This window comes from Ambystoma mexicanum, chromosome 3q (assembly GCF_040938575.1).
Source record: "Ambystoma mexicanum isolate Mex_15411 chromosome 3q, UKY_AmexF1_1, whole genome shotgun sequence".
Taxonomy (NCBI): Eukaryota; Metazoa; Chordata; class Amphibia; order Caudata; family Ambystomatidae; genus Ambystoma; species Ambystoma mexicanum.
In genome coordinates this window covers 657,977,975-658,001,506 of record NC_090926.1, presented here as the reverse complement: position 1 = coordinate 658,001,506, position 23,532 = coordinate 657,977,975, and the positions used below count along the sequence as shown (strand labels likewise).

Here is a 23,532-nt window from a genome sequence, read left to right as displayed (position 1 = left end):
TTCACCTTGGGTCGCTGTAAATTGACTGGTTAAGTTTGGAAAACACTACACTGTCCTGAGTTCTAATCACGTGATGTGCACCTGGCCGGCAACATGAGCTCAGTGGTTAATTTCGAGGTCAGTCTGGTCCTTGCGGATAAAGCATCCCTTTTCTCATCCCAGACACACAGGCGTCCCCATCATGCCTCCCCATCGTAATCTTGCAAGAGTTGGCATCATCCTTTGCTCTCCCTGGTACAAATCACTGGCTTTGCTATCCTCTACTCCCCCCTTATCAGCTACCCCTCCCAAGTGGCAATCCTGGGTTTACTGCAAGTCCCACTAATTAGTATAAATAGTGAAGGATTTAGGAGTTTTGCTCATGAGCATCTGGTAGTTCTAATGGGATGGCCATTATCCTGGTGGGTGCTGATGTCCTAAATTTCTGCTTGTGTTCTGGCAGCTCAAGACCCCTGCCCTGGCTCCCATGGGTTTTGTCCTTCACAACTGACCGCAGCCCTTACTTGGGGTGGGGCTGCTCATATTCCTTTCTAATCTCACAAGGCTCAAACAAGATGTATCTGTATGTGTGTTTGTGTTCCCTACGTCACCAGGGGTGGGTGAGAAATATTCAACTGTGGGGCCTCATTGTTTTGTGCATCCTCATAGCCTGCAAGAATTCAGGCCTCCCTCCAAATATAGTGCCCAACATCCATTCTATGTATTTATTGTGTGCATGCAATGTATCCACCTGGCATTCTAAGAAGTTTGTTAGTTATGTGTCTTATAAAGTCTCATAGTAAGCGTGCCCTGCGCCATTCGCCTATACCCGCAAGTCCGCCCCTGTGCCCTCTTATGTTTATTTCCCACGTATTAGTACACTTTCCGCAGTTGGAATCATTTGGGAGAGCTGGGATTTGAAAGTGCATCTCAACAGCTGTCACACTATCAATGTTTTGTTAGTACTTCCAGCATACGCACCTAGTCCATCGTATCAAAGCCTTTGTGGGCGTCCACGCTACCAACTGACAGTTGAATACGTGCCACATTTCCTCCAATATCTGAAACGATATTTAGTTGTGAGATGATGATGTAATCATCCATGTGTACTAGTTTGGAGATAATGCCCACCACCAACCAAGACCCTATAGTTTTCAGATTTAGAGAAGAAAGTAAAGGCTTTCTTCGATAGGCCCCTTAAATGGTTTTGCATTTAGCATGCAAGAAAGAGACACTTCAGCATCTGAAACGGAATTAAAGAAGTAGCAACACACTGGAGTATACAGGACTAGAAAGATTAATACATCAACAAAATAAAATATAAAAAGGGAGATATGTCACATAAAAAAGAGGTCATGAATGTAAAGCTATTACAAAAAATTGGATTTATGTCAGGAGCAAGCAATTCGATAGAACATTTGCATTAGAGCACTGTGAACTCTATCGTAGAAGAGGAGAACACTAAAATGATTTAAGTAGGAGGTCAATAGGAATAGTGTATATTACTGAGCATGCACTCAATTGTTATTAAGAATACTGAATCCAAATGCCTGATGAACATCCAAGTGCTCGAAACACGTGTTGGCAGGCAATGCGAATATATTAATAACATATTATATCCTATTAAACCGAGAATATGGTAGATTTATAACAAAGAAATACATGAGAACAATATTTTTAGTATTGATGAAACATGATATTTAAATGACGTGTAGTTATCTAAACATCCAAGAAGCTTTTTGTCTAAGTTTTGTCCAAGCACCCGAATCGAATTTGGCATTTCCCTAATGGGGCAACAATAAAGCACAAGGTTCCTCGGCGTTTCAGGTATTGGGCATAGTTCCACTGCCTCTTCATAGATTCAATAATTGCGGAGCGAGAAGATCCATGAACCGAACCAGCAGTAGAATTCAACCAAACTAGAGGAGCATCCTACTCTACATTCACAAAATGCAAGGAACTAATCACCATTCTTCTGCATTATGTATTATAACTTGCTCACTTGAGGGAATGGCCAGCCTTCTGCAGCAATCCCCTTCAAAGACTTCACACACGCCTGACACATGACCTAATGCTCAAGCAAGGAATGCCTACATTGTTTTCATTCCAATACGGTTTGGACATTCACCAGAGTACCATGTGTGTGGCACACTTCCTCTGTTTATCCTGTTGAAGCTTTTTGAAACCTTAGAGTACTGTTTACATACCTGCATTAGACTTATATGAGGATGCTGGCAAGCAGATGCTGCACACATGGGCCAGCCGTGTTGGGTGCTCCGAATAATCACAATGCCCTGAATTGGACGAAAACATGGAGGAATGGCAAGCGGGAGGCAAAGCGCTCCTTGCATTCTGCAGTAACCCGCATCTTATTCATGCAAGTCCTCTGATTCGTTCAGGGGATCTGTTTGCAGGAGCGATTGACTGCAGTTGCAAGGGTCACAAAGCCGGCACCACTATGTATATGTTGTCACTCATATAAACACTGACCCACGGCACCCACATTGGTAGAGGGCTTGGTACCACTACACACATGTTGCTGCTTAGTGAGCAGTGACAATGAAAGGCATTGTAGGGACGGTAACTGCAATTAGTGTTTTACATCTCCATTGTTTTTATCAAGGAGTGAACATTTACACAAATTATGGAAACGCTCATGCTTTGCAAGAGCGTTTCTGGGCCTTGGAATAAGGCATATCTCGTAGCACATCCATTAAAGCCTCAGCAAGGATCTCCAGGATACATTCTATGATATGTTATGTTGCTTTCATGCTGCACCAAATCACCACTGAAGCGGTCTCAAGGGAACCCGGCTTGTCTGGGAAGGAGGCATATTGTGTTCTCGCCAGGAGTGACCTAATCTCTGTGATGTGGCAAGGTACAGGCATTTCACTTTTTGAATACTGCCATCCATATAAGAATCCCTTTTTCCTCACTTGAGTATACATTGGCAACACGTAAAAGAGGGCGCAGTTTTGAAATTCAGTGCCAGACATTGATTTTAAGTCTAGATTAATCCTGTGTGTGTCAGTTTCGCTGTGCAAGGGCTGAACACATAGGGCCCGATTCATGGAATATTTGGCCGTTCCAAACTGAATTTGCACTGCTGAAAAGTGACTTTGCACTGCCGCATAGTCATTTTTTTTCAGTTCAAAATTACTTTGCCTGGACTTTGCACGACAAAAATAAACTTTGCACAATTCCATGAGTCAGGGTTTGTGTCAGCAGTGCAAAGTTACTTTTCAACAGTGCAAATTCACTTTGAACCGGGCAAATATTCCATGAATCGGGCCATGATGTCTTGCAGAGGACTGATGAGTGATGGTCAAAGCAATGAAATGCCCATGGGAGCTGCGGGGCTTCCCTGAAATGTTTTCCTACCCACATGCTGCTTGCAGTACCTAATGCATTGCCTATGCATTCTCTGCATGTAAGCATTTGAGTGGCATGGGTCTCAGACAAAAGAGAAATATTTTCAGGTCTGCTTATTCGGCTCAAAAAGGTTAGATTTTTAATACAATTTCAAAGGTACGTCAGCACATCAGGAAAAATAGTCTGCAAGTCTGTGTGTTGAGTATATTTAAAGCTTTAAATTACAATACAATAGAAAAGCCCAGATCAAATCTGTTCAACTGACATAATTTAATATTCTTGCACTTGTATACTTGCCTTGATGATGGAGAAAATTAAGCTACAATCATTCTCCTTTTTCATAACATGATTCTTTAAAAATGTGCTTTTTCATTTTGTCATGTTGGGTTATTATGTGATGTTTATACGTTCGAGGTCAAATTCTAACAAAACAGGATATTGTTTTAGGTATTGAAAAGTCCTGCATTTACAGACATTGAACCTTGCTCTATAATAACAACTTGGAAACAGTGTGGTCAAGTGCAGAAATTGCAGATTGGGATCAAATCCCAGCCTCACCTCTTAAAAATTGTGTGTGATCCCATGCACCCATTTACTCTTGTAGTGACTATCCTATTAAGATTGCCAATCTCTAAACTTTTTAAATGTGCCAGCCCCTAAGAGTGATTGGGTTGTTAGCGTAGACTCTGCACCCATCATAAAGTCTCACTTGTTGTTTAGCTTGCTGTAATGTGGCTATAATAATAGTGACCATTGACATGTTGTACACCAAAAGGTAATTTGTTTCTTTAATGACTATTAATAGTACAACTTGAAAACCATCTCTCTCTTCTAAGCCCCGTAAGGTATGTGCTCCTTTCTGGAAGCTTCTAATTTATATCTACTATCTACTCATTGCAATGTGCACCTTTTTTGTTGCTTCCAATCTGTCTCCATGCTTGAGCAGTTTTCACTTTTTGTGGCTGTTAATTGAGTCCTTTGTCTATGCTAGCATGGGTGCATCTTTTTCATGTCAACCTTCTTCCTCACTGTTAACAGACTTCTTGCAACACCCAGGCTGGGTCACAATACGCGAACCCGTGGACACGGTTTAGGATCCGTAACACCACTACGGTGGTGAAGGGTGCAATATACATATTGGATATCATAACTTAACATATGGCTACTGATCTGTGTCCTGCATTGAAACTACACTTTACTTGGGCCGCTATTGCTAAAATGTGTCTTGTACCTATGCTAGCACACAGCTATCCTCGTCATAGACTGCTAATGTTCCCCTTGAAGTGCACTTTTTTATTACTCTTGATTCCAGCAAGCCTTGGGAGGATAAGGGGACTGGAAGGGAGTACCAGGCATATTTTGATTGCGGTGAGGAAGACTGAGGCAGAATATCAAGCTGTGAGTTGTGATTGTGCAGGAAGGGGATACAACCAGTGATTCTGGATTTCTTCATTTCTTTAGTTCTGGCCGCCCAAGGAAGACTGTGCCATGAGCCCCACACTTCCTTAAAATAGTTCTGACCCTAGAATATTTTCCGGGTGTTGGCAGCATCTGTTGTGATATGAATTGGGCATACATTTCCATCGGCCCTTCCTCCTCCACCTGTCAAAACCAAATGGATTTCCATCAGCATGTCAATTTCATGGTGGTGAAAAAACATTTGGATTCTTATGGAATCTGCTTGTTTTTAGCACCTGCTAAAAGCGGGAGAGCGTAGGAATTGTTTGTAAAAGCCTAGCAGTAGCGTATAGTGATGGAGGAATATAGACTTTTTTGCACTACAATGTCAAACAATTGTCTGTTCATCTGGATCCACGAGATTTAACACACATGTGTTGCATTTTGTAGTGCAGACAATGACAATTGCACAGAAGTGACTGAAGTGCATGGGAGTCACACGGACTCATTCCCCTTTGTGCAATGTTCACTTTCACAAAAATGACCCTCCTTCTTGTGTTCTATAGTTGTCTAGAAAGTCCAATTTTATCTTGCTTTGTCTATATGAGCGGTCTTACTATGGTTGAGGCATGTTGCAAGGGTTCAGCGATCACTGACCGGTCCTAAGAAGGAATGCCGCCAAGGAGTGGGTCTACCATAATTGAGGAAGCACTATAAGGTCTGTGGTCTCTATGGTTGGACAAACACTTGTTTCAATATATGCTCATTCATGTTTGTGATGTATGTATGTTAATCCCTGAGCATTGATGCCCATAACATCTGAATCTGTATGTTTTTCTGTTCTGTCAAGTCACATGTTTAATACTATCACGACTATGAATTTAGAAATGAAAAATCACAGCCCCTCTTTTTGAGTAATCACTCCATGGTCTCTATTTCTCTCCCTGGTCTCTCTCTGTCTCCCTCTTTTTCACTCTTCTGTTTCATTCTCTTCTTAGAGCTGGGAGATCTAAGCGAGGCTCAGGTGAGCACTAGCCAATGTCTGACTGCAGCTCAACGCAAATCTTGAGCCAGTCCTTGGCTAATACTTCGTTAGAGCCTCCTCGACACCCCTTAACAAGGTTTGCATGAAAAGAAATGTACTTACAGGGGTCCAACCTGTATCCCACGGTGTTGGTACACAAGTGGTCACGTCAGGCTCAAATTGACCCATAGGTCAATAGGGCAATGCCTGAAGTGCAGAGCCAACATTATAGAGTGGGCCAGATATTCTGGTCAACGTGTGCCAGATTGTGTGCAAAGTTGGACGGTTTGATGAGTTATTCAAAGAGCTGCTAGTAATTTGGAGCAGTGTTATTTTAAGTAGTCTCGAAAATGCACCATTTGCAATAGATTGTACCGTACTACTCCCCCTATGGTAATACTCAGTCTGTCACAAAAGGAATTATTTGCTATTTGAGACTGTGCAACTTTTTCATTGTTGTCTGAGGTCATTTTGGACCCCAGTCTGACACTGCCCATTGTACTATTTGTATTTGTATTTTATTTATTTATATAGCACACCTGGCCCAGGGGTATCCGGGCGCATCACTTTGGTTACAAGGTATGTTGACATACATAATATGCAAGTTACAGGGCAGACTAAAATAAACATAATATACAGGGTAATATGCAGTATATGCGAGCATTGCTTTGGTTGTGTTCTGTGAGTCTTTGGCTTCCCCTTAAACAATGGTATAGAACGCTGTCAGTGCAAAGTGTGCGACGCGAGGGGGTCGTGTTCTCTGCGGATTAAATGAAGGAGATTAATTATCAAAGGAAAGCTCAGCCACGGGAGAGGAGACAACTTGCCAGCCTTCCGCAGCACAAACATTTTGCTTGGAAAGGAGAGCAGCCCTGGTGACAAGATTCCCATTGGCTTAGAGAGGGATTGGACTGCCCTCCCACTCCTGACAAAATAGGTCACTTGAGAAACTCACACCTCCCCCGGCCTGCGCTGCAAATTTAACAGGTCCTCGTAAACACTTAGCAACATCTTTGTTAAGAGAAGAGCATTTACATGGAACTCTCTTGTGATTCCAAAGAGACGGATGTATTTTAATGTTTGGTTGTTAAGAACTGATTAATGCATTATCTTCTGATTGTCCATATAGCTACCCAAATCTGAGCCTTTGCACAAAACAAACTTATTAAAATCCACTTTAAACTGTCTATAGTTATCATGGTGTGTGCTGATTTCATACACATCAAAACGTATTTGATTTTCTCTTTTGTGGAGCTTCGCATGTAATTCTTTGTGTATATAATAATAAATATAAAAAGCATCATTCATGTCTCAAAATGGCCACAGGTAGATGGCCATGTCACAAAGTATCTTTTGCTGTGTGTCTTGAAAGTAAGTTGTGAAATACAGAGATGTTTTAGTCTCTTTTATCTACAATCATGTTGAACACATTTCTAAAAATATGTATATACATATGTATGTATTACACGGCCTGCGGTAGAGGCCGTGTAGTTATGGTTAAGTTGCTAAACCCACAGGAAGAGCACTTTTTCGGCGGCTTATAACTTCGGTCCCCCTAGACGAATCCTCACCAAACTTTGCACAAAAAAAGTATATGTCCCGCTCTGTATTTTTAAGTTTGGTGAGGTTTCGTGAAGGGGGGGCAAAGTTATAGGGGTGTCCCTCATTTTTTTTTCCATAGACATAATGGAAACAAACTTTGCTCACGCCTACGCCTACAGCCCAAACCACTGGACGGATTTTCACCAAATTTGCGGCAGGAGCGGCGGCTTGGTCCCGAAATAGTGCTTTTGTAAATTTGGTGGAAATGCATCCAGTAGTTTTTAAAAAAAGAGGCAAAATGTGGGTGCCAAAAAATTTGTGATATCTGGCTCCACTTCGCAGACCCACATCCCTGTTCGCTCTGCGAATGGCTCCGATTGGCCGCTTGATGTTTGCGGACAGACAACGGGCCCGCTGATTGGCTGGAGGAAAGCGTGATGTGTGTATTCGCTGATGTACGTGGATACCGAGGTGGGGGACATGGATGGGAAAAATGTTTTGGGGTATTTGGTGTTCGAAAGAGGGGTGGGAAGGGTGGGGGAGTGAAAGATGGTTATTATAATGTATTTGTTTAGTTGGAAGAAGACCGTGTGGGGCGCAGTAGCCCGCGGACACAGCAGTAGTCCGCAGGCCAGATTACTGGGCGGATTGTCTGGTGAGTGCAGAGAGGCTTCATTAAGGTTGGTGAGTGGAATGTAGGTGATATGAAGATGTTTGCATAGGTTAGAGAATAATCTAGGCAGTAGCACAACTACTGCAGTGTCATGTGGCCAGCAATAATTTGTCTAGGTGCCTAGGTTATGTGTGTTGTAGGTTGTGGCTACTGGTTAGATTCTTGGGTGCATGGCCGTATTATTCTGTGGTGGTTGTGGCCAATGCCTATACTCTTGGGTGCATGGCCAGAGGACGTAGACCATATGCCATGCACCCAAGAGTCTAGGGACTGGCCACCACCACCACAGCATCATACTGCCATGCACCCAAGATTCTGGCCACTGGCTATAAGCATTGTAATAATATGTGTACAGCAATGAAATGTGTCTATTGGAAAGAAATATTGCAATAATATGTGTATAATATGTGTATAGTGATTATACATAGTGTATAGGCAGTGTAGACATTTTGGAACACAGTGCGACAATACTATTTAAGTGGAACTGGTACTTTTTTGGTGTACTACACATTAGGGGTCATTACGAGTATGGCATTAGGGGGTTAATGGCACCGGTAAGGATGCTGGTGCCGTTAATCCCCTACTGTCGCATTTCGAAGTCCCTTAGCGGGTCCCACTAAGGCAGGCTGGTAAAACCAGCCGTCCTTAGTGGGAGCTGCTAAGGGCCCATGGAGCCAATAAAGAGCCCGTAATTTACGGGCCCATTATTAGCTCGTTCCCCATTCCCATTGAGCCCTATGGGGGCTCTAATGGGAATGGGGAATGGTTATCAGAATGGGGACTTACCGGGTCCTCCAAGGTTGGAATGACCCGGTAAGTCCCCATTCTGAGAACCCGGACACGAGTTTGGAGGCAGCCATGGCTCTAATAGCACCATGGCTATCCCCAAACTCGTAATAACCCCCATTGAGGTGCAGGGGCATTTGTAGAGTGAACGGATTGGTTTGGTGCATTGGAGAGTTGATGGTAGTTTTTTTAGCACATATATTTTGAATGGGTGTTTCTTGTGACTTTATGGTGTTGTCTGTAAATGTAATTTCCTCGACCACTGCTAAGTATGGCAATTGGGTTTCTATGCTCTTGTGTACCTACATTTTCATTGAAATATGGTTCTGTGTTGGTTGTGTGAATGCAGTCATCGGCAGAGAAGTTAGCACAGTATCTTTGTTGAATTTGTCATGTTTCAAACCATTTTTTGTAGTTTACTGCTTAATTTTGTTAGTGGTTTTATTCTGGTTACAATTAATATAAACAATGTCCTTTTGATGAGTGTTACACTGTCAATGAGAGCTTCCAGGATTCGTTTTGTGTGTTTCTTTTTAAGGGTTGTGCATGCTTTCTGTGTTGTTTTTTAAAAGATTGTGAAGTACACCACCATTGTGTGTGAAATGATAGAGGAAGTGCATTCAAAAATGTTATTGTTCTGATTGTTTGGGCGTCTCCTGTTAAGCATACTGTGATCAATTATGAAAGTTTTTCTGTGCTTCTTATCTTGCTTTTACTCACTTTCATACATGTGAAAACAACATATTGGGTGCAGTGATGTTGTGCTAATGTTAACAGTTGATGTGTTGCCCTAAATTCAAATTCCCTTGCAGTAATAATAGAGATGGGCTGCTCCCAAAGTTGATATACTTAGTCCCAATGATCTGCTCTAGCTGTTTTTATTACTTTTGTGGGCATCATTTATGCCGAAACGTTACTTAACGCAGAACCAGGGATATAAACACAGATATCGTTATAAACAGGGTATGTTTTCTTTCTTGCTAAAAATGGTATTGACATATACACTTTTGGAAGGAAACAACAACAGATTTCAATGTTGCAAGTATTTTTAACAAAGAACGTTTGAAAGACATTATTAAGTCCACAGAATTAACAATATTTTTTTCACCACGGAAATTACAGCTAACGAACTTTGCATGATTCTATATTGGTTTCCAATGTCTGCATGAAATGCTGATTATGAAAAACAACATTTCTACTGTGTTTTCATGTTGCAGTGGTCAATGATTGGAGTGACACATATGGTGGACTTTGTGGGAGAGTAAGTTATTTTTTGGTAATTTGAAGCAGAAAGTTTTTCCTTCTGTAAGTTGCTATATTTGTAAGGCTGATAGGTTGCTTCTTGATATTGGTACCGCGAAAGGACAGATTGGCCCATGTTTGTTGTCCCATATCACGGTGATGGAGAAAATTCCATGGAAAGTTACTTTCCAATGTTAGTTAAAGAATCCGTCGGATGGTAGCTGGAAACTTGGCACATGCTGTACGATAGAAGATATCTGTCGAGAGAAGACAATAAAGTACATTTTAGTCGCTGTTTTGTACTGGAATATAACAAGTGATATTGATATTTTATTTGTATTGTCCTCATACAGAATTGTTTAAGAGTGCGATGAGGGAAGGGAGGGGAATAGGGGAGAAGTAAACAGTGATCTTACTAGGCCCAGTGCCATTGAGAACATGGAAGTGCATGGGAGAGTAAAAGGGTGAAAGTCCATGGGGGTGATGGAAAAGCAAACCCATTGTCCACAAACAATATTTACCTACTGCCCAGTGCCCCGAACTGGGACTTTATGAGTCTGTAGGATGAAAACCGAAAAACTCCAGAAATGTGGCAGTTATGGTAAGGTAAGCAACCATGATAAGGAAGAAAAGGTCTTGGGCCTCATCACGAGTTGGGCGGTAACGCCGGCGCTATTAGCGCCGGCGCTAATAGCCCTACTGCCAAACCCCCCGGTGCTATTAGCGCCAGATCACGGGTTTGGCGGAAGGGTTATTGCCCATTCCCCATTGGGCCCATTCGGAAATTCCTCATTCCCCATTGGGCCCAATGGGGTAAATTTGCGCTATTGCTGCTGGCGGATTTCCCGCCGGCGGTAATCGTGCCGATAATCGGCAATGTTGCCACAGATTTCGCCCCAGCTCAGAGCTGGGGGGAAATCCGACAAAGCCATGATCTGGCGGACCCTTAAATGCAGCGGTAATAGCGCTACCGCCGCATTTAAGGGTTACTGCCAGACTCGTGATGAGGCCCCTAGGCTAATTAGCCTTCGGTGTGGGCCGCACACCCGTAATGCCCACTTAGGGTTTAAGTTATGAGATATTTCAAAATCCTTTATTTTCTCAAAAATGATTATATGTTGATTACAAAATAGTAGTGATTGGTTCTGTTTCACCAATTAGGCTGGTGCTGAAGTTAGAGCAAACAATAACCCTTTGGCTAATGCATTTCGGAACAATTCCTTCTTCTGTATACAATATTTTTCTGTTGCAATATACCGTTAGTACATTCAGTTTGAAACAGTGTCATTAATTATTCAATTCAAAAACCGGGCACTCACAGGTAAAACAAACATGTAACATAAAGAAAGAAAAAAGAATAAAAAGAACACAATTAACTCAATCGGTCTCAGTATTGATGAAATTCAGCTTTAACCTTAAATGCTTATTTCTACACTACTTGTCAGTGATCTGTGTCAGGCAGCAGTGTACTGGTTATTACACTATAAACACATGTATATTGCCCTATTTAAGCGAGTTCTTAGTTTTTAGTGTCAAGTCAAACAAATCTGTATCAGGTAACAAAGTAAAGGCTGTTGCACTAAGCAATCATTTGGATATTGCTTCATTTTGTTAATTTTTAACTTTAGATCTAAATTCGCTGAATTTACATACTTTAATATTCAACATTGTGTACCAAAAAATAAATATTTAAAGTGTTTGCTCAGTCTCATAGCATTGTCTACTTATTAATCACCCGCTTCACCGTGCCAGTTTATCTGACCTGTCTGCCAAAATCATCCCTGTCCAGGAATCAATATTGAAAGTGAGTCAGCTCGCCTTTTCTGCACTCTGCAAACAAAATGGGTAAAGCGTGCTGTGATTTTCTCTCAGCCTCCAATGTGTTGACATAAACCATCCGTTGGCCGGACTGGTAATGCGAAAGTTAACATCTTATCTAAATTAGTGTTTCTTCACGATCAAGAACGCGGTGTTCTTAGTGCTGCTGCTGCTATCTCGAACTGCTGTGACCATCGGCCAACACTGTGATTCAGTACGTTGTCATGACAATGTTTATGTACCAATATGGCCGCTCGCTAACATTGCGTCGGGCCATGTTGGTGTGGGTAATGGTTAGGTTTATTTAAGAACGCGCAAGAAACTTGCTGGCATGCTATTATGTATGTTTTGCTTATAAAATAGAGTAAACCGCTGACCTACTGTCAGCATTTATCTGCTGACAGTAGGTCAGCAGGTAAAGGCACTCCTCATTCCATGTCCTTTGTCAGATACGACCAATTAAAATGGATGGTAAATGATGTGGTTAAATCGGTAATGCTAACTATGCATCCCATGTTAGTTAGTGATGCTGATTATGGTAGATTGATAATGCTAGCTGTGCATACTATTATGAAAGTTCGAGTATTAGTGGGTGTGCCCACCATGTTGTGTGTTAGTGTTGTAGTCATATATGTTTGTAGCAAAGCTCAAAACGGTGTAGCACCTTAAAACAAGGTGTGGATATGTCAATACTATGGCCAGACAATAATGCTATTCATCCTGTTTTATGCACAGTTTCTATAAGTGTCGCTATGTCGACAGTGTTGTCCTCCTGATGTGTTGGAAGTTCCTCAGTTGTTATATATGCATTCTATGTGTAACATGGCTAGTTCATATAGCAAAAGAGGTAAATCTCTTCACCCATATTAAATACGGTCTTGTCAGATGTAGTAACCTGCTACCTTGGTGTGTTGGATAATTGTGTATATCGTTGTGAATACAAAACATTACAGTGCATTGTGCAAATAAAACATGCGTCATTAACAACTAAAGTTTAGTCTCATAAGAAGCAATTAACATCGAATTCTACATTCATTAGTCGTGGAGATAATGCTTCCAATCGGTCAATCCAATAGGCTTCCTTTTGCTGCCTTCTTTTCTTCAAGTCAATGTGAGAGCTGCAGGCCTTGATGGTTTCTAAGGCCTGAAATTTTATCTGCAAAATATTGTGCTTCATTTCATTGACATGGCTTGCAACTGCTGAATTAACGTTCTTATTACGTATGCATGATTTATGCTCATTCATGCGAAATCGCAATTCACGGCCCGTTACTCCTTCAGAGTATAGTCCACAAGGGCAACGTATGCAGTAGATACAGTTTTCTGTGTTACAGGTCGCATAGTATTTTATAGCTATCTTTTTCTCAAGTATATGGGTTGTTTCGAATCGATACATGAAAGAATTTACGTATGATGGTGCCATTGTCGCACCCATGGCTTTCCCGGAGGTTTGAATGTAATATTTGTTCTTGTATTTAAAATAGGAGTTTGTTGAGACTGTGATAGGATACATTCTTTTACTGCTCCTTTCTCTTCTTCTTGCAAAAGTAGCAACTCTACTGCTTCTTGCCCCAAGTCGTCAGGGATGCTCTACAGTTAACCAATAAAGAATGTCTTTGTTGGTTAACTGTACTTCTTCTAGGATGTTCAAAAAGTGTGTGCTGTCTTTCACATATGTTTCTGTCTTCTGCATTAACGGTTGGAGAAAATAATCAATCTATGTTCCAAGGGGTTGCAAAATTCCTCCTGTGGCGGCTACTATTGGCCTTCCGGGTGGATTTATTAGACCTTTGTGGATCTTTAGTAAGAGGTAAAAGTGTGGAGTGTTTGGGTTTAAGTTTAGCAGGAATGCCTTGGTCTTTTTGGTGATCATTTCTCTCTCCTCTGCCTTCGTTAGTAGTGTTTACAAATTGCTGCAGATCTCATTTGTGGGATCATGATCTATCTTGGAATAGACTGTGTGGTCATCAAGTTGTCTCTTACATTCTCTTTCGTAGTCATGTGTGTTTTGTAGTAACAGTGCTCTGCCTTTGTCAGCCAGTCTTATTGTTATTTTGCCATCAGAGTATAGATTCTGAACTATTGCCTGCTGAGGTTCTTGTTTCTTGGTGCTCCATACTTGATTTTCTTAAGGTCTGTCCTTAGCATTCTTTAGAAGATGTCAATTGCAGGTACACTGATGCGTGGTACAAATGTACTTTTGGGTTTGTATTCTACTAAATCGGATGGTTCACATTCAGTGCCTGTGTTTTCCATTTCAGCAAAAAAGACTTTAAGTTTGTGTTTTCTAGTTAGCTTGTGCAACTCGACATTTGTGTTGAACAGGTTGGTGCCATAGGTGGGTACAAATTTCAGGCCTTTTTGCAAAATCGCTTCTTCTTGTTTGCTCAGCACTCTGTCAGAAATGTTTACAACTAGGTTCCTTGAGCTTGGTATCTCGTTGTCACGCCGGGGCCTTTTCCTCTTCCCCCTCCTCATTCTCTTCCTCTTTTCTGGCTGTCTAAATAAAGAGGACAGTTGTGTGGTTGTGCTTGCGCTTGGTGTTGTTCCACTGGCTCCACTCTCACTTTCTGTTCTTGGTTGCTGTGTCTGTGGATTGTGCTCTTCCCTGTTGGAATCTGTGTCTGAGCTGCTGTTGTCTTAGTTGGGGTTGGGGTTTCTTGGGAGTTGTGGTTGATTTTGGTACTTGTCTGGCCATGTTTATACCTCATCGCGTAAGTAGTCGAATGTGTCTCATCTGAACTTTCTTATTTACCTGTCTTCCAGATCTGCTTTGTAGCCTTCAAACTGTTTATTAATGTCTATCAAGATATCTTTGAATGTTTCTGCACTTGTAATTGCTGTGATTTTTGTGGAAAGATCTTGTATTTCTTGTTCCAAGTTCTACACATTTGCAGAAAGCTCCTTGATGATCAAATCGAGGGAGCATTCATGGTAAGCACTGCTAAGACTAACACCCATGACATCAATGATCACATCACAAATGTCACTGATGACATCATTAATGACATCACATGTACAGTTACTTTTCATGAAAAGTCCCTACAAGGGGTTGTGAGTGCCATGATGTTGGAAAAAAAGTTTGGGGGTGATTGTGAGTCATATTTTGAACTACGTACTGCACTAAAGAATGCACTGATATAAACAATATTCCATTGCAGTGTTATTTCTAGTACAGCAACCTACTCATACAGAAACATAGGCATTGACTGCAGCATGCACCATAGAGGTGTAATATTTATAATGTTGTAATCCTGGATAGGAAAATGGTGAATGCTTCTGTATCAGACTTTCTCCGACCCTCCTCCGACCTCCCGACCCGCCCTTCCTCCCCCGATTGGCTAAATTTCACATCTGGGCTCATCCTAGCCATCGGCAGCACTCACGGTCTCTACTTGTTCCAGGCACTAACAAGGTGAGCTGTGACAATCCTGGGTCCATATTTATTTTAATCTCTGGTGCCTGGTTGAGCACCCCAGCCCTTTCGGGCTCCCTTGCTGCCCAGACCCCTTGGTTCTGGTTTTCCCCCTTCCCCAGCCTCCTCCCACCTCCCAACCCGCCCTTCCTCCCCCGATTGGCTGAATATCACATCTTGGCTCAGCCTAGCCATCGGCAGCTTTCACGGTCGCCACTTGTTCCAGACGCCAGCGAGGTGAGCTGTGACCCTCGTGGGTCATATTTATTTTAATCTCTGATGCCTGGTTGAGCCCCCCTGCCCTCTCGGGATCCTTTGCTGCCCCAACACCTTGGTTCTGGTTTTCCCCCTTTCCCACCCTCCTCCCACCTCCCGACCTGCCCTTCCTCCCCCAATTGGCTGAATATCACTTCTGAGCTCATCCTAGCCCTCGGCAGCCCGTGCAGTCACCACTTGTTTCAGACACCAACGAGGTGAGCTGTGACAATCTTGGGTCCATATTTATTTTAATCTCTGGTGCCTGGTTGAGCACCCCAGCCCTTGTGGGCTCCCTTGCTGCCCTGACCCCTTGTTTCTGGTTTTCCCCCTTTCCCACCCTCCTCCCACCTCCAGACCCACCCTTCCTCCCCCCATTGGCTGAATATCACATCTTGGCTCATCCTAGCCATCGGCAGCCCTCACGGTCGCCACTTGTTCCAGACGCCAACAAAGTGAGCTGTGACCCTGATGGGTCCATATTTATTTTAATCTCTGGTGCCTGGTTGAGCCCTTGAGCCCTTGTGGGCTCCCTTGCTGTCCCGACCCCTTGGTTCTCATTTTCCTCCTTCCCACCCTGCTCCCGCCTCCTGACCCGCCCTTCCTCCCCTGATTGTATTATTGCTCTTCTTACTGATCCCCCCCAGAGCAGCCCTCAGCCCAGCAGCCCCTGCGGCTAAGGGCCCCCTAGGCAAAGTGTAGCTCCCTCAGAGACGGCTCCTGGTTGTGGCTGCAGGTGTCCGCAGGGGAAGCCAGTTGCCAGCCATATAACTGGGTTGACCCGCACGCTACCCCGCTTACCCCTGTCCACCTAGCAGACTCTCAAACTTAGGTGTTTTTTCTCCAGTTTTTAAAATTGCATTGTGAAAGTGTATACAATTTGCATTGTGAAACCTAGGCCTTTTTCCCCTCTATTCAGGACTCTCAAACTTAGGCGTGTTTTCTCCTGTTTTTAAAATTGCATTGTGAAAGTGTTTCAAATGTGCATTGTGAAACCTAGGCCTTTTCCCCGCTATTCAGGACTCTCAAACTTAGGTGTCTTTTCTCCTGTTTTTTAAAATTGCATTGTGAAAGTGTTTAAAATTTGCACTGTGAAACCTAGGCTTTTTTCCCCTCTATTCAGGACTCTCAAACTTAGATGTGTTTTTCTCCTGTTTTTCTTAGAATTACATTGTGATAGTCTTTCAAATCGGAGTGTCGGTCGTCTTGTTGTTCAACTTGTCTCGCCTCTCTCGTCTTGTCTGCTTGCACCCTGCCCTGTGTCCTTCCTTAGTGTTCTCCCCTTCCCTCTCCCTTCCTCTTCTCCCCTCTCCATAACTATTCTATGGTTCTTTCTGACTCTCCTATTTCCTCAAACTGCTTTTCTATCGACTATCGTGCTCTCCTCACTAAATCTGATAGAAAGAAGTTCAAAAAGGGGATCCTGGTCTCCAACCCACACCTCCCTATCGCTGACACCTATACCAGTGCCTCCTCCAGGAAAACTTTCACCAACATCCTGTTGTTCACTCGCCAGACCTATGGACCCTACATGTGGTCTCTGTGCTCTCTCCCTTCTCCTCCTCTCCCATTAATGGTGGCACACGGTGGGAGGCCCTCCTACCCTCCTTTCACTCCTCTAAGGTCATCATTAATGTATAAGTGAATGGTACCATCTTGGTCCAAGGCCCTCAAGCCAAGCTTCTCCCCATAGACAGACGATCCCTGCGCCTCATCAGTTTCCTTTCTTTTGCTGTCTCCTCTCCTCCCTCCACGGCTTCCTCACTCTCCCTGCTTCTTCCTCCTTCCCTCTCCTTCTACACCTCTGCTTTATACTCCTCCCCGGAAGTCTTTCAAACTCAACAAGCTTCTCCATATTGCCACTCTTAACTCTTGCTCAGCTGTCAAACACTCCTCCGACATCTGCCGCCTTCTGGAGGAACCTGACCTCGGTCTCACCGAGACATGGTTCACGGCCAGCTCTGTCACAAGCTTTGACACTCTCCTCCCTGATGGCTACAAGATCCTCTCTGCGCCCAGGTCCAACGGTTCTGGAGGCGGTATAGCCCTGATCTTCCCCAAGTGGATTCCTGCATCTGTCATTCCTACGCAGGCCTACTCCTCTTTTGAATGCCTCGTCTGCAGGCTTCCTCTCTCTCCTAGCCATTCCCTTACTGTGGTTACTATCTATCGACCACCTGGTCAGATCTCCTCCTTCCTCTCTGAGTGGGCAGACCTCTCCTCTTCACTCCTGGTCTCAACCATTCAACTCCTCCTTCTTGGCGACTTCAAAATCCACCTGGATGCTTCCTGTGCTTCCTCTGGACTCTTTCGCGACCTTTACCATGCTCTCTCACTCTCTATTCTCCCCTCTGTCCCGACTCATTCTGCAGGGCACACTCTGGATGTTCTGATCTCCTCAGACCTTCCCCTCCCCGTCCCTCTCACCACCCCTCTCTCCTGGAGTGATCACTTTCTCCTTACTTCCCAGTTTACCCTCTCTATCCCTCAGGCCAAGCCAACTCCATCACTGCTACCCACCTTCTCGGTCATCCGACCCATGAAGCGCGTGTCAGTTGAGGCTTCGCCGCCACTTTCTCATCCCCCTGCCCCTTTGGCTGATTCACACCCTGGCACAACCCTTTCCATTCTCCACTCTGCTATATCCAATACTCTCAATGTTCTTGCACTGTCATAAGGATCCGCCTGAAGCCTAAAGTCAAGTTAAGCTCCTGGTATGACTCAGACCTTGTCATCCTTAAACGCAAGTGCAAAGTGGCTGAGAGGAAATGGCTTGCTTCATGCACATCTTCTGCCAAACTGGCCTACCACTTGCTCCAAAGGCAATACTGGCACTCTGTCCTCACCAAGAAGAGAGCTCTCATCCAAGCCTGCATCTCTGCGGCATCTAAAAACTCGGCTGAACTCTTTAAAATCTGCACGGAACTGACCTATCCTGCTGCAGTCTCTACCTCTCCTGTCCCTTCTACACAGCACTGGCTTCTCATTTCATCTCTAAAACTCAGGACATCCTGTCCTCTCTCTCCTTCTCTCTCCTTCCTCCCTCCACTCTCTGCTTTTCCTCTGGCCCTTCTTCAGCCACCTCTCCTCCCTCCTTCTCTGCCTTTCCTCTGTTCTCACCCGATGAGGTTTCTAGACAAGTCTGATCTATGAAAGTCTCCTCAAAACAGGTTCATCCCGTTCCATCAAGGACCACATTGACTCCCTGCCTCCTGCCCTGGCCGACTTCTGCAACCATTCCTTCACCACTGGAGTCTTCCCCTCCCCCTTGAAGCACTCCCTTTTGCACCCTCTTCTTATGAAACCCTCTGCCGATCTGTCCTGCCCAGCTAACTATTGCCTAATCTCCATCAGTCCTTTCCTGGGCAAACTCTGGGAAAAGCTGGCCATATCCCAGCTCAATCTTCACACTGAATCTGTTGGTTGTCTCCATGACCATCAGTCTGGCTCCAGAGCTGCCAGAAGCATGGAAACTGCTCTCCTGAACATCTGTGAAGACCTGCTCTCCAACCTTGACTCCAACACCCCATGTGTCCTCATCTTACTTGATCTCTCTGCTGCCTTTGACATGGTCAACCATGCCATCCGGCTCAACTGTCTCCATGATAACCCAGGGGATCACTGGTCAGTCCCTGGTGTGGCTGACCTCTTTCCTCTCTGATCCACCGTCCCAGGTTCAACTTGGGTCCTTCCTCTCATCCATCTCTATCTCTACCTGTGGTGTTCCCTAGGGGTCTAACCTCTCTCCCCGGCTGTTTAAGCAATACCTGGCACTTCTTTCCCACTGCATTGCTGCGCTCTTCCCCAACTTCCAGTTCTATGCGGATGACATTCAGCTCATTTTCAGGCTACCCTCAGCCACCTCTTGTCCCTCTCTCATCTCTGACTGTCCGTCCGCCATACAAGATTGGTGTGCCTCCAATGATCTCTGCCTTAATGCCAGTAAGACCAAGATTCTCCTCATCGGCACTCCCGCTCGCTCCTTTTCTGTCACTCTCTGGCTGGCCTCTCTTGGCCCTCTTCCTTCTCCCACCTGCGAGGCTAAAAACCTTGTGGTCATCTTCAACCCCACACTCTCCTTCTCTCCTCACATCTCTGACAACTCTTAGAAGTCACATTACTAGCTGCACCTCCTCAGAGGGATTCTTCCTTTCCTCTCCTTCCGCCAGAAGCTCACTGTCTCCCGAGCCCTGGTTCTCTCTAGGCTAGACTATTGCAACAGCCTCTATCTAAATCTACCTGCTTCTACTCTTTGCCCTCTGCAACTCATCCAGAACAGGACTGCAAGACTTGTCCTTGGCCTCAAGCCCAGGCATTGTATCTGTTCAGGACTGAAATTTCTGCACTGGAACCCAGTGGCTGCAAGGATTAACTTCAAAACCCTCTGTATTGTCCACAAGGTCTTCTGGGGACTAGGGCCTCAATACCTTCAACTCTCTCTTCCAAAATATATTCCTTCTCAAGCTCTTCGCTCATCCGCCTCCAACTCCCTCAGGGTCAGTCACTTCTCCAAGCAACGAGTTGGTGGTAGATCTCTTTCTTCAGCTGGGGCCTCCCTCTAGAACAGTCTCCCTGCCTCCCTGAATCTTGAGGAGAATCATCTCCGGTTCCGGAAGCACCTGAAAACCTTTCTCTTTGCTTCTGCTTTTTCTCCCCTGCTGACTTCCTGGCTGAAACTGTAACTGCACTGGTTACCTGGCCATCCTCTGATCTCGGGCCCAGGTCCCCCCCGCCACCAGTCACACACCTGTACTGTCTCCCTGGCAACCCCTGCACTTGGGGACTGTTTTTCTGTATTCCTACAATCCCACTACCAGCACTTGACACATGAGGTCTGCACTTACCCTTGCACTTGCCACCTGCTGGCCGTACTTTACTTATTGTTATGTATTCTATTAACCCATGTACTGCACTGTTCCCCTCCCCCGTTACCCGGCCACACTTTCCCCCTTCCCCCTTCCCATGCACTTGTGCGATCTGAATGGCACCTGGCCTAGTAGGATTGTTGTCTGTATTCCCTCTGTTCCCTTTCCCTTGCCTCGTCGCGCCTTGACACACTTGTGCATAGGCGGGTTATAAATGCTATATCATATCATATCATATCATATCATACTGTACAACATGTAATAACAAGCTAATGATGCATCACTTACTGCACACTTGTACTTCTACAAACCAAACATAAAGAGACCACAATGCATACAAATCTGCGGCATATAGAGGGAAAATAAAGTAACCCAAAGAGAAGCAGTATCATCAGAAACTGTTCATAACCTAAATGGTTATCTTGATGTTCAGAAATTATAGTTATGTTTCAGACCTGCTTCTTCCCCTATCTATAGGCAACTCAAAATGTGACTGAACCCTAAGGAAAGTACTCTAAGAACATATGAGAAGGGAACGTCTGCAAATACAGTACCTTTTGAATTTTCTATTTCTGACTCTCAGCGAAGAAAACCACCTGGCCTAGATATGTCAGTGAACAAAAAAGAAGGAGCCATACATGTGATGTCATCAGTGATATCATCAGTGACATTTGTGATATCATCTTTGATGTCATGGGTGTTAGTCTTATCAGTGCATGGTGGTGGCGCGATTTATGGTTGCTTACCTTAACCTAATGGGTGAATTTCTGGGGGGTTTCGGTTTTACTTCTAATAATGACGTCCCTTTAACAAAGTATTTTCACTGAATTTTATAGGTTTTTATTAGTGCAGCTTCACCATAACATCCCTTTAACAATGTTTTTTCACTGAATTACATAGATTTTTATTAGTGCAACTTAACCATAACGTCCCTTTAACAAAGGTTTTACACTGAATTTATATATATATATATATATCTATATCTATATATGTGAAGAGAAAATATATATATTTTCACACTTTTCCAGTCATCCCTTTAAAACTGAGTATTCTTGAAAGCCAAACCTTAACGCATTTCTGCAAACTGGCACTCAGAAAATGTGTAGCCTAGGCCCTAAATTGCCGACTGGTTTTAGATCGAGGGCTTACCACTTAACTAAAGTGTGTGATCCTGAGCAAACCTTTCTATCTCACTGTGTCTTATCTTCTGGGATTCCAACTGAAGTCCTGTTTTTGTGCCAAATATTTAATCAAATTGTCTAATAATTAAACAGTGCAAATGTGTGTGGTTGTTTTTAATTAATTACAAAACAGCAGTATGTATGTTTGTCCAGATAGAAACAAATGAAATATCCTTCAACTAAGTTGAAATTGCTTCCCACTTAGAAATGTTCATTTGGCATGTCTGAGTGACTGGGCCTCATTCTGAGTGCGGCAGTAAGGGGTTAACGGCACCGGTAAGGATGCCGGTGCCGTTAACCCCCTACTGCCGCATTCCGAGGTCCCTCAGCGGGTCCCGCTAAGGGACCAAGGAGCTAATAAGGGGCCTGCTATTTGCGGGCCCGTTATTAGCTCCTTCCCCATTCCCATTGAGCCCTATGGGGGCTCAAATGGGAATGGGGAATGGTTTTCGGAATGGGGACTTACTGGGTCCGCAAAGGTCGGAATGTCCCGGTAAATCCCCATTCCGGCACCACGGACCCGGACACAGGTTTGGAGGCAGCCATGATGCTATTAGCACCATGGCTGCCTCCAAACTCGTAATGACCCCCACTGTGTATATACGTATTACTATATAACGTTTGTAGTTTGGGCTATTAGGTGGCGCTGAAAGTGCTACGTTTAAAGCTGAAACTATTGTCATTAACATAAGAGCTTCAGATATGGGCTTTGAATGAGTGTCTGTAATGCTTTTCCAATGGAGATATATTTTTACCCTGAGGTGGGTTATTGTTTTGTATTTATGAACGGTGTTAGGAGTGCACTGCAGAGAGCAGAAATCTCATGGTTTGGTTTTCAAATGTAGGCGGTTATGGTGATGGGGGAACGGTGAAGACCACTGGATGGGAAAGGTGGCTGTAAAAATTTGCATTACGTATCCCTCACACTCTCCAGCGACAACTAGTCTTTCATTTAGGTTGCAGGAAACCAAACCTATACTCATACCTGTTTTGCCTATCAAGTCCCTCCAATGCTTTCTACATGTGCCAGTTGTTTTATGAAGTAGTGTGTGTACTCTCCATCTCACCTCAGTAAAACATTATTATTTTTGCTCTTTAAGCGAAAAAACGAAAATGTGTGCAAACTATGGCTGACACGATGTGTGGTCAAGTATCGTAAGAGCAGACGTGGCTAAAACACCTGTTGACATTTTAATTAAAGCGTGAGATCCTAGGAAAAACATGAACTCACGCTGCTATGAGTGCTATATCTGCCAACGCTGAGATGCCAAGTATGGTCAATTTATTGTTGGTAGTGGGAAGGCAGGACAACAGATATGGGTCGGTTCCATGTGTTAATATCCCTGCAAAAATATCACCATACATAAATATTGTCATATTTTTGCGGTGATATTAAGCCATGGAACCTGTGGGGCACACCCCTGCAACCCCCTTAATTATTTTAATGGCACGGGGAACACCACTGCAACCCCGGTCCCAATAACCCCATAAATTATCCCCACTAATAATATCGCCACACCCTTACCCCACGACCATATATATGGCGATATTATTGGTGGGGATAATATTACCTGATACCTTTGGGACTAGTGGGGGTGAGAATGTAGAAGGGCAGATAAGTAGCGTGCATTTCTTTTTATTATGATATGATATAGTTGTACCAGGTAACCTTTAAAATACAGTACAAAAAGTAATACAATTCGGATAACAGTGAAATTAATTCAAATCCAATTAAATTACCAAAAAACAGTAAAACAAATGAGATTATTTTACCATTTTAAAGTGATCAAATGTAGTTTACAAAAACATTGAAAATCAATAGATAAAGAAAGCTATTCTGTACAGCTACATAGTCAATTAATATGTGCTTCATAGTTTGAATTGCACCAAATGGTTCACACAGAGGGCAGATGTAAGCAATGTCCTTATTAAGTGAGCGCACAGATTGTATTTCCGCTGTTGCTAAAAGACAGGGGCCCTCA

At 43.7% G+C, this 23,532-nt stretch overlaps 1 protein-coding gene across 3 annotated transcripts in view; it reads right to left on the bottom strand.

Annotated features, from left to right (window-relative positions):
- The window catches only part of LOC138581901 (uncharacterized), a 178,609-nt gene that overhangs the window by 145,666 nt on the left and 9,411 nt on the right, over positions 1-23,532 (bottom strand). Inside the window, exon 2 of one of the 3 annotated variants that reach the window (XR_011304855.1) lies at positions 9,724-10,273. The exons of the other annotated variants lie outside the window; for them this stretch is intronic. The gene's annotated coding sequence lies outside the window, so the exon portion shown is untranslated. Of the gene's footprint in view, positions 1-9,723; positions 10,274-23,532 lie in introns of those variants that run through there. 3 annotated transcript variants of the gene reach the window in all.